Source organism: Corvus moneduloides, chromosome 9 (genome assembly GCF_009650955.1).
Source record: "Corvus moneduloides isolate bCorMon1 chromosome 9, bCorMon1.pri, whole genome shotgun sequence".
In the NCBI taxonomy this organism is placed as follows: domain Eukaryota; kingdom Metazoa; phylum Chordata; class Aves; order Passeriformes; family Corvidae; genus Corvus; species Corvus moneduloides.
This window is the reverse complement of record NC_045484.1, coordinates 27,203,183-27,216,832: the sequence shown is the minus strand read 5'-3', so window position 1 is coordinate 27,216,832 and position 13,650 is coordinate 27,203,183. Positions and strand designations below refer to the sequence as shown.

General features: G+C 41.3%; 1 protein-coding gene across 3 annotated transcripts in view; it reads left to right on the top strand.

Moving 5' to 3' along the window:
• LRP8 (LDL receptor related protein 8) overlaps window positions 1-13,650 on the top strand; it is a 174,187-nt gene that overhangs the window by 135,088 nt on the left and 25,449 nt on the right. The window lies entirely within an intron of this gene.

Sequence of the window (13,650 nt, the reverse complement as noted above, 5' to 3'; positions counted from 1 at the left end):
TAATATGTATGCAACATCTCCATTTAGGATTATAAAAGTCCTAGAGTGACTGTTACAAATTGCATGGAAAGGGATGACTTTTCCTGCCAACAAACTTATTCACTCAATTTGCAGTGCTGAGTGGTGACTTTGAAAACAGAGAGGAAAGAAGGATTCTCCAGTTGGGTCTGGCTGGAGAATGAGTGAACTCTATGAAGAATTAAGTATTCTTTATATGGAGAATTAAGTATTATTATTAGGGTTAACACCCAGGTGATGTGAAAAGGACTTAAATAAGGTTCAAACCTTCCTCTGTGGTAGCTCAGCAGGTCCCTGCTGTGTCCTTGTCCCTGCAGAGTGTGGACACACTCAGGCTGGCTTCTGCTGAGGTAGAGTAGATAGGTCTGGACATTGATAGCTTGTTGGTTTCACTGGACACAGAGAGAATTATATACTCTGTACCCATAACTGTTCTAAATTCAGTCCCTAAATGGCCATTGCCTTTTATTAGGCCTTTCTGTGCTGAATGAAAGAGCTCTTTAACAGTGTTTTCAGTCTGTGAAAACTCCTACACTGTGTGATCAAGCCATTTCTCAGGCTGCCTTTTTGATAGACCAAACATCTTAGCTCTTTATGCTTCTTGTTGTCAAATATTTTCTTTTGAATGAATGCTTGACTCATTCTTGTGACTCCCTTTAGTATTCCAGTTGGTTTTCCAACTTTGTTTTTATACAGACCACCAGAATTTAGGGAATATCAGTCTTGCCAGTCTGTGCAGAAGTAAAACCACCTTTCTAATATCTAATACTGTTCTTATTAAGTTCTTTGTGTACAAATGATCCCAGGCTGTTAAGAAGCTCTCTGAGTTCTATGTATTCACTCAACCCTGAATATTTCTAGTGTTGGATGTGATATCAGCAATGTTGTTTTTACTTCCAAATTACTGGTGAAAGGGTTGAATGATTACATTCAAGTACAAATTGAAGTTTCTTCATTTGAAAATTGGATTTTGGGCTCTAATACCTACCCAGTTAATAATCCACATTGTATATTTTCTTTGAAGTTGTATGGCAAAATGCGTTTTACATGAACATTTTGTGGTTCTGAGTAGAATGCTTTGGATAAGTTTATTTCTTTGCAGTCAGCTTTATCAAACGAAACATTATCAAAGCTTTTACTTTGTGAGCAACTTGTTCCACTATTTAGCTCTCTTTTTAAAAGTATTTTTTCTTAGTCCTTTTTTTCTTTTTCCTTTTATTTATTTTCTGTGTGAAACTCTTAAGTCTTTTCTCTTTATTTATTTTTTTTTTTGGAATGAGAGGCTTGAATCAGAGACAAATTCAGGAGATAATTGTAATTGCTGTTTTCCTGATATGAGTGAGTGAAATTAGAACAATTTTTACACTGGTGGCTGCCTCCCTTGATTTAATGCTGCTGCTGCTCACACCAGTGGGAGTGGTCTCACAGAGTCTTTTAGTTACAATAAAAATCTACTTGAAATTGCTCTGAACTTTTTTTTACTAACCCCCAAAATGAGTGTAAATATGTTCTGAATGCCACATAATTTCAGCATAATGATGTTATTAATGAGTTTGGAAATAGCTGAGTGTTTCTCTTCTGGAGGTTTCAGCATCTCTACTCTTACTCATCTTCCAGTTTTAGTGCATGTGCAGGTTCTTAAAAATGGAGATTTAATCCAAGGACAAATTACCATTTTGATGGTTGTTGGGTAACTTGTGAGAAATGAATTAGTAGCTTTCAACCAGTTCCTAATGACTGCTTTCCCCACACACTGGAAATCTCTGCTGAGTCTGGATGTGGGATGGGCCATTCCCTGGCACAAGGACCACGGGAAAAGGCACTGACAGGCAAACTCGGAGCATCCTGGGTGGGTGCAAACATCAAAAGCTTTCAGTCCTAAGATCTCAACTCAGCATCTTTCAGAGGTCAAAACTCACTTTGAGAGGGAAACAGGAGGCACTGCTGAATGGCTGTAGTGGGAGCACTTTCAGGGAGGTTGCCTGTCAAATGAAGGTCTTTTCCTCATGGATGAGAACAATTGTGTGAGCTGTTTCAGCTGGGAGCTTGTGGGGGATTGATAGCTATCCTCTCTCTTATCCAAATCTGATAAACCTCACTAAACCTATCCACTGATACTCTGTTAACATTCCCATTTCTTCTCTGTTTAGGATCCTCCTTTCTTTGTTTCCTCTTATCTCAGCAGCACACAGTATCCTGACCACTTCAGACCCCTTCTTCTCTTTGTTTTGTTAATTTTATCTCTGCACTCATGTTTTTATTCTCATTGCGAAGCTTCAGCACTGCCTGTCAGCCACAGCCCCTTGGAGCAGAGCATCACTTCTCACAGAGCTGACCAACTTGTCTATAAATAACACATCTTGCTGGATAGATGTTTGGAAGGGGATTTATTTGTGCTCAGAATAATTTCTGTGGTGGGAGCCTGCATGTGCAATAAACAAATGGATGATGACTTGAAGATGGTGTGAGTGAGGGCATCCAGAAGGAAAACCCCTAAGCTCTTTCTAAATCCATGTTAACAAAGCTATTACTGCAACCTCATGTGACACTTCAAAAATATTTTAGCTGTGTATATTCTTATTTTTTGATAGGAATAACTGGCTCTTAGATTTATAATTCTTCAAGAGGATTTAATACAGAGTTTATGAACCTTATTTATGCCTGCATTTCTGCATTGGTAATTTGTACCAGTAACAAGATTGTGCTGGTATCCAGGAGCAAAGTTTGGTTGTGCTGAGGCTGTGCAAGGACCTGTCCCTGTGTCAGAATGGTCACAGCCCAAGTTAAGGGAGGATCTCCTGCAGGAGAGGACAGTAATGGTTATGGTATAGAATCATCCAAATCTGTAGGAATAGTGTACATGTATTATGGTGCTTCCTCCTCCAGCAGTTTGCTTTCCAGCTACTGCTCTGGACCTTATATATAGGACCATATATTGCTGGATTTTTCCTCTCAGAATGATATCATTGCTTTTTGAATCCATGTGAAATGTATCCAGTGCAGACATTGGCACAGCCAGCTGGGGGGAGAAAGCAGCTGTTCAGAGACTCAGGGACAAAAGTAGAGAATCTGAACAAGGAAACAAAATGGTGTGATTTTCACCCTGTGGAAGAACTTGTCAAGGAAGCCACGGAAATTGAAAATTCTTCCACCTGGAGTGGATAAAGCACCAGTGATTAGGGATGCAGATTTGTGTCTGCACAGGCTGTAGTTGTACCAGGGATTAATTGCAGGTAGTAATCCTTGCACGTGGGTAGTTAAGTGCCCATCTGCCTGAATAATTGACTTCCAGCAGACAGGCTTTAGGAACACTACTGACTTCCAGTGCACAAACAATTTTTGAAAATGCAAATATCTGCCTTTAAAAAATAAAACTATATAAAAAGAAAAATCTTATTTTTCAGTTTTTGGAGCAGAAGTAATTTGAGTCTTTGCAATACCAGGTGTGTTGTAGTCATAGGTCAGGGTTAGCAGTCTTGAATTTGCTGGCTTGGAGGTGCTGGCAGCCTCCTTATTTCCCTGGTGAAGGTTTTCTGCTCCCATTGCACCCAAACTTTGTCACAATGGATTGGACAAGCTTAGGAATGTGTTTACTGAGACTAAAAGAGAAATTAAATATGAGAGGCTGTAATTAAAGGAACACAACTTGGGGTCAGTCTGGACTTGGCTAACTACTGCAGAAGTCGTTAAATCTCTGCTAAGAGAGACAGTAACAGTGTTTTGTCAGCTGCTCAGGAATGCAGAGAGCACTTGAGAATGGCTTTAGAACAGAAGAGCTGTGATCCTGTACCAGCTGAAATGGCACTGAACCCCTTTAATGTTCCCTCTGACAGGGCACTGGGATACTCAAAAGAGATGCTCAAGGCTCTGGCCCCATCTCTTCTGTCTGTGCCACTGGTTCTCACCTGAACCACTGCTTACACTCAACATGGAAATTGTGTCTTTCAGATGAGGAGGTGGAAGTGCACAATTTTTCCCTTTCCCAACAGTCAGATGCAGTGAAATGATGTATTCATTAATATATTGATAGCAGAATAAGCTATTTACCCATACCATGGTTTATTCTGCAAAACTACAGCACAGAGACAGTGATCCATGGGAACTTGTGCAGGCAATGGACATACCATGACCTTGTGCAGTTGGCTGAGGAGAGAGCCAGGAATTCCTGCAGGAGTCTCATGACAGTGATAGCCTTGTTACCCAGAATATCTTCTTTTGGACCCTGGTCTTCAGGCTTTTCATTGCTGACCACATATCTCCCAATTAGTTCTAGATTTTCAGCCTTATTATATGATGATATGCCAGATTAAAAGTGAACAAACTGGATAAAGGATTTTTAAATTCATAAGGGAAACCACAGTAAGCACAGGTGTGCTCAGCTGTAACCATGTGTCCCTGCCATGGCAGCTCACAGCCTTCACGTTTCCACGGTGTACATAGATCATTTACAAGATCCTCAGGTGGCAACTTCCCACTTCTCCTGGCAAAGCTCCAGGCTCATGTGTTATTCTCCATAAAAAAGCAGCAGTCCCTCCAAATGATGGGTCCTTTTCTTGGAAGGTCCAAGTGCAGAAAACTTTGAGTTAACTCCTTCCGGTGCCTGCTCAACAGCCCTCAGGTCACCTGAGAACCACTGGCTGAAGGCAGAATTTAAAGCAGGCTAAAGCTGTTCATCCCTCCAGCAGATCCACCTGGTGCTGAACCAGCTGAAGGGGGGAAATTGCAAACCTGATTTAAAGCCACCTTCCCCCACTCTGCTCCTGCACCTACACACACATGAAGTGACCTTTCTGTTGACAGTTAAAGTGTTTTATCATCTTTTATCATTGTCCTATAACTACAAAGAGCATCAGTTGTCTCAGCACTGTTTTCTTCTTTGTGCAGTAAAAAGTACCTGTGTGTTGCATCTGAGTCACACTTCCAGTGCTCCCTATTGGGATTTGACCATACTGATCCAGTCCATTCCAGATCTCCACTGATCCTACTGAGACCTTTTAACTTGGTGATAATGCAGCACTGATTTTATCTTTCATTGCAGTTTGATGAATGTGTGCTTTTGTCAAAGTTAGTTCTGTTCACTGCCTTCATTAAAGGCCAAGTGCACAGTGATGTGCTGTCCCTCAGTCAGCTCAGAGGGACATCAAACCCAAAGGATCAGATTTTGTCATGTGTTCTCCCTGAGAAACCCACCAATTTTAACAGGGTTAAAGCCCATAGTATCACGGTCATGCCTGTAAAGGAAATATTTATCCACTATCGTTATTCATTATTATTTTAGTATGTGATGAAAAGAAACATGGCTGGTCTGAAATTCCTGGCATTTTACTGAGGGTAGCTGTAGCTTCACTGCACTTGCCATGCTGGAAGAATTTACAATTATTTCCAAGAAGGGAAAAAGAATTGCTAGATTTAACAAATGCAAGTCCTTCATAAATAAGATAAGGTAGCACAGCAATGATATCCTCTGGGCTTTACATGATGTTTAATTACTGGACAGCTGGAGGGATTAATGCTTGTGCATTATGCCCTGGCTCTCAGAAATTGAACATGTACAGCTACCACTTTATCACTGCTTAAAGTATTAGAGCTCCTTCAAAAGCAGTAGTAATTTGCAGAAAAATCCCCATTGTTATTTAGGAAAAATCTCAGCCCATAATCATATTTGTCCTGAGTTCCTTCAGAACAAAATGGCAAGAAAAAAGAGAGATTGGGAGTTACTTTTAACTGTATGCTGACAGTAAAAGTGAAGATACTTGCTTGTTTAATATTGGATGCTCGTTGTAATTAAACATAATTAAACAGCATGTGAACTTAAGTTAGAGGTAAGACAGTCATTGTGTAAATCCAGAATTAAACCCTAAAGCCATGGCCCAAGCTGTGCCAGGGCTCTACCTGCAGAAGGTGAGGGCAAAATGGCCTCGCTTTCCCTGCTGCTGTCTCTTGAGCTTAGCTTTATGAAGGAAGATTTGGCACATCTGCAGATGGAGCTTCCAGAATGGAGTGGGGCTTTGGGGGTGGCCCTGTGCTGATTCTTCTCACTTCTCTTATCAGTGTTTCATGAATAATTTATTCTCTAAAGCAGAGTAGATGAAAACACAATCTGAAAACAAGACAATGCAGCAGTGGTACTTCTGCAGCTCTGAAGGAGCGCGAGGGAAAAAGGGGAGATGCAAAGAACAGCACGAGCACACTCACACCCCTCACACAGACACATCCTTCACACCCCAAAGGGTCATTGTTCACAGGGTTCTGGAAAAGGGCTGTGAAAGAGCTGCTTTTATACAAAGATTTGTGGATAATTCAAACTAAAGCTTAATAGTGCTGGACTGCAGGATACCTGTCACACCCACACGAGCTTTGTCCTGCCACGCTTTCTGCACTTCAGCTGGAGACACTGGCTCTGATTCTTCTTTCCAATCTCACATCATATTGACAGAGGAGCAAAAATTGGCCTGTAATTATGTTTATCTTTTGGGTAGTCTGTCTTTCAACAGTTAGAGCTCCTAGAGTTGGAATAGTCAATTACATCTCTTATTGCCAAATACAATTGTATTTCATGTCCCTGAAGTGCTTTCTTCATAAGAACGCAGCTATAATTTTGAGCCTATTCATCCAAAAAGCAAGAATCTGTTTAGTTTTATTCAGGGAAATCTTCTGTATCTGGCAGTGCCGGTGATGATGCTATGATGGCAGATATGTGGGTAGGAGTTGCATCCTGCAGTGGCCACCAGTACATATGTGTTACACTAATTAACAGTTCTGCTTCCTGAGCATATGATCTGAAGGCTAAATCAAAATCAGTAGCCTGAACTCAGCACAGTCCTACGCAGGAGAGGACCATGTCATGTTTGATGCAAGAGGAAAAAAAAAAAAAAGAGTTGGTTTATGAGTCATATTAACAGATAAAACAACATCTGAAAGTCATCTTAGTGGCTGAAATACACTCTTTTCCTACAGAGGATGATATAATGGTTGGATTAACTTTGCTTTTACTTTGCAAAGAAATTTGTTTGATAAATGTATTGAGAAAGGTTTAGCTCACAATAAACACCACTTCATTACCCTTCTTTGTTCCAATAACTTTAAAATAATTGCTCATGTTGAACATGTGAATCTTCATCTCAGGCCAAATCCAGGGAAGTGTTTCTTTCTATTCCCAAGTCACAGAAACTGCAAGGCAAATCCTAATGCCATGGAAATCTCATTGCTGTTAATGTGAGCACAGTCAGCACACGACCCTTACAGGTTTAATTGCAGTGAGTGCCACTCAGTGATTAAATTTTCCATTTGAGTAGAAAAGCTAATACTGTTTTTTCAGAAACACTTGCCATTCTCTTCTGGAATTGTGGGTACATAGGTACGTTGTCTATATCATGTAATAGCTGTGCCCCCTAATTATCACATAACTGAAAACAGTCAGGGTCTGGTTGTTTCCTGAGCAGTCTGTCAGTTTCTTCCCCTCCCAAAATCACCACGGGGGTCTTGTGTTTATGGACTTGGTCATTATAGGATGTGCTTATGTTCATAACCTTGAATGGGGCTACACCAAATTCTGCCAATTGCCTCATTGCATCCTCAATGCTTCTTTTTTGAGGTACTTCTCCCTTCAGATCAGTTGTCTTGCAAACCGTTTTATTTCAAAAGCACCTTTTTAATTGTTATTGAGCCTACATTCAAGCTCACTTTGGATCACTGTTCCTAGAGAAATGTGAGACATGGTTGGGTAAACTGGGGGGTTGAGAAGGCAAAGCTCTCAGCCTTGCCTTGTTTTGCCTGTGCTCCAGAAGAGTTAACAGTGCATGTTCCAAATGCAGTGAATGTTTAATAGTGAAGCAAACTGCAATTAGAAGCAATAGCTCCTCTTACAGACAGTTCCCATCAAGCGAAGTAAATTAGTGGAAGTGGAAATTTTATGGGGTACTGAGCTCACTGCTTGCAGTGTGAGCTCTGCTTTGTCCCTCACTGCTCAGGTGAGTTCAAACCTGTGAGTTAGCAACCTCCAGGATGCCCTGCTTAGTTATGGCAGTAACTTATAAATGACTTGATTGATTATGGGGAAATGGCTCAGCTTTCCAACTGGTTAAACTGGTACCATCCCTGTGCTTAGGAACAGGTAAGGGTAAAGAGAAAGTGGCAGGCCAGTGACATGGCTGTAGAGCCATGGGCTGGGATTCCTTGCCTTTCCCACGTTTTCTAAAAATAAACCCAATTGTGCTGTCATTTGCCAGTGTGATTGGAGTGTAGCTTTTAGGATTCTGATGAAGCCTCTCTCCTGAGTGGGACATAAGGAACCAGAAAACAAGGGGGAAAACAGGCAGGTCGTGTCTCTGTGACAGCAGATGAGCACAGAGTGGGAATCTGCCCAATGGGTGGAAGGTGGCATCCATGGATTGGCTTTTCCTGGCAAAGTGTCTGTGATTTATTTTAACTCTGAAATGGCAAAATTAAATCCTGGTCATGCAGAAAATGCTGTGCACAGAAATCCTGTGCAGAAAACGGATAACCACAGAGAGTCCTGCTGAATCCAAGAGGTTTCAGTGTGTGCAGTAATGTGGGATTTGTGTGCACTGTCCCAGGATGAAGTCCAGCTCAGTAATGCCCTGTTCTGCTTGCTGAACGTTCATATATTCCTCAGAAATACAGAATTTTGTGTGATGAGAGCAGCTGTTAGTTTAATGGCTATTATCAGATGTTTCTGAGGGATTTGCTAAACCGGTATAATTTGTAAAATTGCCATTTTAATAAGCAAGTCATGTCTAAGGGAATGGGAGTGAGCTTGTCCTGTACAGGCTCCAATTTTCAAAGTCAGGAAAAATACTCACTAGACACATCACAGCATTATTTTTTCTTCCAGTTAAATTTTGGCTAGTACCAAACATCTCCAATCTGATTCAGCTGATTCTATTCCAGTTAGAATATAAAAGAGTAATAATAATGTCTTCATCCTCATGAGATCCCCATGGGGTGTCTTGGATTGTCACAAAAGCAGGACAGTATTTACCTCTGGTATTTTGACCATCCATTTTTGTCTTTCAAGATGCTTTATTTTACCCTTTAACCCTCTACACTGAATTCACTTGTTCTTATTTTGAGGTCATTTTCAGTCATTTAGCCAGAAGAACCTCTGATAAACTTCCTAACCCTTTCCTGGCTTGAAGGAAAATTGAGGAGACCGCAGGTATGAGTTGCAACCTTATTGCACATACGTAAAATTAAAGACAGTGCAGAGTGTGCATACCTTTGTACATGGACTGCTTCTCTCTGTAAATTGGGGGTCGTAATTAATTCTGTTTTCAGATAATTAAACCACTTGGAATGAATATATGAATCTCAGGAAATACATTGTAAATCAGCACATACATTTTTGAATCAACTATTATTTGTCAGCAGGGACTTTGGCATCTGGTTGCTGGGTTATAATTAACTAATACTATGCAAATACTGCTGCAGAGAATGGGAAAATGACTGATTTGTGTTTGAGGGCAGTGTGTGACAAAGGCAGCGGGCACATGCAAATATTAATTTGCAGGAGTGCGTGAGATGGCTCCTTAGCTCCATTAGCGATTTGAACAATATCAGGAATTACTATTCCTTCTGCAGGCTCCATCTAGATGGGCTTTTCGGTATCAATCACCATAGCAACAACCACTGTTGGGAGTGAGGCTGCAATTCCACTGCATTATTCCCTCCATGGGAGGCCTGTCATTTTTTCAGAGCAATGAGCTTCAAGGTCATCTTCATTTACCTCCATCTCTTTTGCTGTCCTTCCTGGAGGGCAGCTTTCCATGGGAAACTTGTCCTTCCAGGCACAAATCCACACTTTAAAGACTGGCATTTGATGGAAGATCTGTATGAAATATTCAGGTATTTGGTAAGCAGTTGATGGCAGGCAAAATAAATAATTTAGACAGAATTAAGCCTGAAAATAAATACTAGTTAAGCAAACCTAACATGCTGACAATGCTGGTAGCTGGGAGTTCCAACATAATCTACCCTGTCTGCACTCTGTGACCTCCTTATCCATGGCCCAGCTCAGAGATTGGTTCCTGTGGGCTGGGGGAGCTGGGCTTGCACTTGGGGCAGAAAACCTGCACAGGTGGAGCTCAGGACTTCCACCCCTCAGCCCTGCAGAGCTCAAATCCTAAACCTGAGAGCTTGGGAGAGTTCCTCAAGTCCACCAGCCTCTCCTGCCTGTGTTGAAGCAGCCATGAATCAACAGCAGATCTCTCCCTCCGTGATGCAAATGTTGGTATGCACAAATCATCATTTGCCTGCTTTAGAAGATCCATTATCAGATTTAAACAAACATAAATTTTGAGACACTTTTTTTTTTTTTTTTTAGTTGCTTTGGGGACAGTATCAGAAAAATACGGTGTAATAATTCATCTTATCTTCTTGTCTTCACCATCAGTAGGTAATTGCTGCTATCCACTTTGCCATAAATTTTACCAAATAATTATCTTTCTTTAAGCCATTCATGTAATTTCAAGTGGAAATTGCTCTTTTGGAGGAGATGAATTAAATACCTGACTCTTACTGAAAAGCTATAAAATCTTTAATTAGAGATTAGCAATGACAGCAGTTACAGTCCCTTGTACATAATTCCCAGCTCCTGTGAATGATGGATATACCATTTATTAAATTTTTTCAATTTTACCCAGATTTGAGGATCCATGCTTGGTAGAGTTGTCTATTGTAGAAATGTTATGTACAAATATATATTTTTTGAAATGACAGTTTTTAATGAGTGCCCGGTATTGTTAGAGAATTCTACATCTTGAGAGCACTCTGCTTTTTTCTAAAAGCACTTAAAAAGCATGTGGCAGACTTATCTGAATTTTTGGTGCCATGCCTGAGCTAAGATTGTTCCTGCTGCACCAGACTTTGACTAAAGCCTCTGGTTAAATCCTGGCTCTGGGCAAAAGAGAACCAGCCAGTACTGAAACACTAACTCCACAACTGCAATCTCTCTGATCTTCTGTTATTTTATTATTTTTAACTTCCTCTATCCCAAGGCTGCTTCTGCTCCACTCTCCTCAAGAGATGTGACAAGACTGCAGCTGCAGGATGTGAGGCAAAAACTGTGACAGTTGTGCTTTACAGATTGGCACATAGCACAGGGTAGAAATTAATGCAGAATAACTCTGGTATATTTTGTCTATAGGTAAAATCACATCTACACAATCATTTATGTGTGGTATTTTACTCCCTAAAACTGTGAAGAACCTTTACACATTACAGCGCTCTACACTAAACTGTTGTTATAGTTATGCATTGAAGACTGTTGATTAAAAAGTTCTTGACAAACATTTCCAAGATTTCTATTGGGATCACTCATGTTTAAAGTAGGTTTTGCACCTTAGAGTACAACATTTATTAATTTCTTCTGTGCTAAAGAAAGCAAATTAATATTTGATTCCTTGGTCCTGAGTGAATCAGCCTACAATAGGACAGGTAGCAAATTTGGAGAATGCAAACAAATTGCTCAAGTCAAAAAATACCCCAGTGATCATTTAACTACTATTGGCACATTTTCTACTGAAATGGTCTGGGGGCAGTGAAATACTGTAGTGATGGGGCTGTGAGGTACCCTGACAGATTTATGAAAGGGGATGTGAAGTAAACGGTCCCTGGGACTTTGCTGCCCCATGTCCATCTCTCCAGGTGCTGTGTAAGATCATTGCAGTGCTTTATTTCCTGTGTTCTTGGCTCCGGCGCCAGGCGGTGCCGCAGGGTCCCGGCAGCGGCTCCTGCCCAGGCAGCCGGGGACAGCTCTGCTCCCCGTGCCTGTGTGTGCCAGAGCATCCCCCCAGCGCTGGGAGCTGCAGCCTCTGCCTTACCCTGGCGTGCCCTGAGGATTTCAGCTGTCAGGCAGGATGAGGGAAGGGTGAGAGGTGTTGGCACGTTATCTGCCTTCCCACGGCGGCAGCAGGGCACACGGGAGGGAGGGATGGAGCTCTCTGCTGCAGGCAGGTGTGACCCAGAAGGAACTGCTTGATCCCCCCCTAAGGACTGTGGGCGTGGAGAGGGGAGTTACCAACAGCCAAACTGCTGTGCTTGTTTCATGGAGAGAGAGCTTGTAGTCTCTAGTGCTGACATCACACTGAACTTAATGTTTAAAAAGTAATAAAATAATCATGACCATGCAATTTTTCTAGCTAGCAATTCTCAGGCTTCACTGAGAAAGTCCTCATGAGAGGTAACAAAAGTTGAACTGCTTCTACTTTCTGGCTGTGATTATCAGTAACTTTATATCTGTACTGGGATTTGTAGGTGCAGAGGAGGAGCTCTGTGCAAACTTCCATTGTTTGTATCCCACTCCTATGTTTATCAGTCTCTAATTTGCCAATACAGCAGATTTCTGAAGGGAAATACGTACAAACAGGAGGAGGGGTGGAGGTGGGACCAGGAAAACAACAAGGGGGGAAAGAGGGGCTCATTACGGTTGGTGGAAAGGAAATTTATGCACATTTGGAGTGTGCAAATCATTACAATCTTGCCCAAACATTAGGGATCAAAAGGCTATGCAAGATTTTTATCTCTGATCTGAGATTCATCAAAATAATGCCAGAAAACCAGTTTCTTCTCAGCCTTTTATCTGTTACAGAAGCTGTACATAGCCTTAGAAAAATTGCTGTTTTCCCCCTACCATTTTAAAATAGATTGGTAAGATTATAACTCTTACCTTAAATTGCCACTTTATGGAGGAATGTTCTATATGCAGTTCCATATTATGGCCCTGCTGAAGACAGTGTTAAGTTATATAGCTGTGTACTGATCAGTAGGGTCAATAGATTATTTCTAGTTATGGGGTAAGGGTAGAAAAATCTGCTGAATGGAGAAAAAAAATCAGAATTTGGGTGAAAATCAGAGCATTTTAATGGTCTTAATTCTGCCATGCAAAAGAAGAAGGTTTTTAGATGCTTCTCCACCAGACTGTGTTTGTATTTCAGGTCCTTATGAGAAGAATTCACCTCCTAATATTAGTTCTCTAATCTCAGTTCCTTCTGTTTGGAGAGGAAAAATTGTGGCTTCTCCAAGGGACAGATGCCTGGTGAGGGCATCTCAGTATCTAAAATATTTTACCAAGTGCAGAAGGAGCCTGAGCAGCTCCTTTGACCTCGCTCTGTTGCATTTCATGATTGGTGTCAAGTGGGGCAGCTGAGATTCTCTTTAACGCTCCTCCCTGCTGGAGGGAGCCTGGGTCCTGGCCAGTGCATGGTAGCTGTGCAGCAGGGAAAGCAATCCTCTTTCTCTTCTGCTTAGGTGGATTGCTATGCTGTAATATCTGGAAAGCCTGGGACTAAATGGGACAGAGCACAGGGCAGGAGGGGAGAGGTGCATATACATATATGTGTGTGTGTGTGTATATGTATATATATATATATATATATATTCATGCTCTGATGTAAAATGAGAGGCTGCTTAGTTTATCAGACAGAGCCCAGCAAGTTTTCCAGCCAGAATGTAAATAAACATCTGTGCAAGTGGATATGTTCTTAACTGCTAGATAAATACAGCTTTATTCCTAGGTATAAACCAGACATAATATTGCAATAGAATCCTACTGGGTTCCTGTCACTGGCTGAAAGCTGGGATATGACTGATCCTTTATAGGGTTTCTGCTGCTTT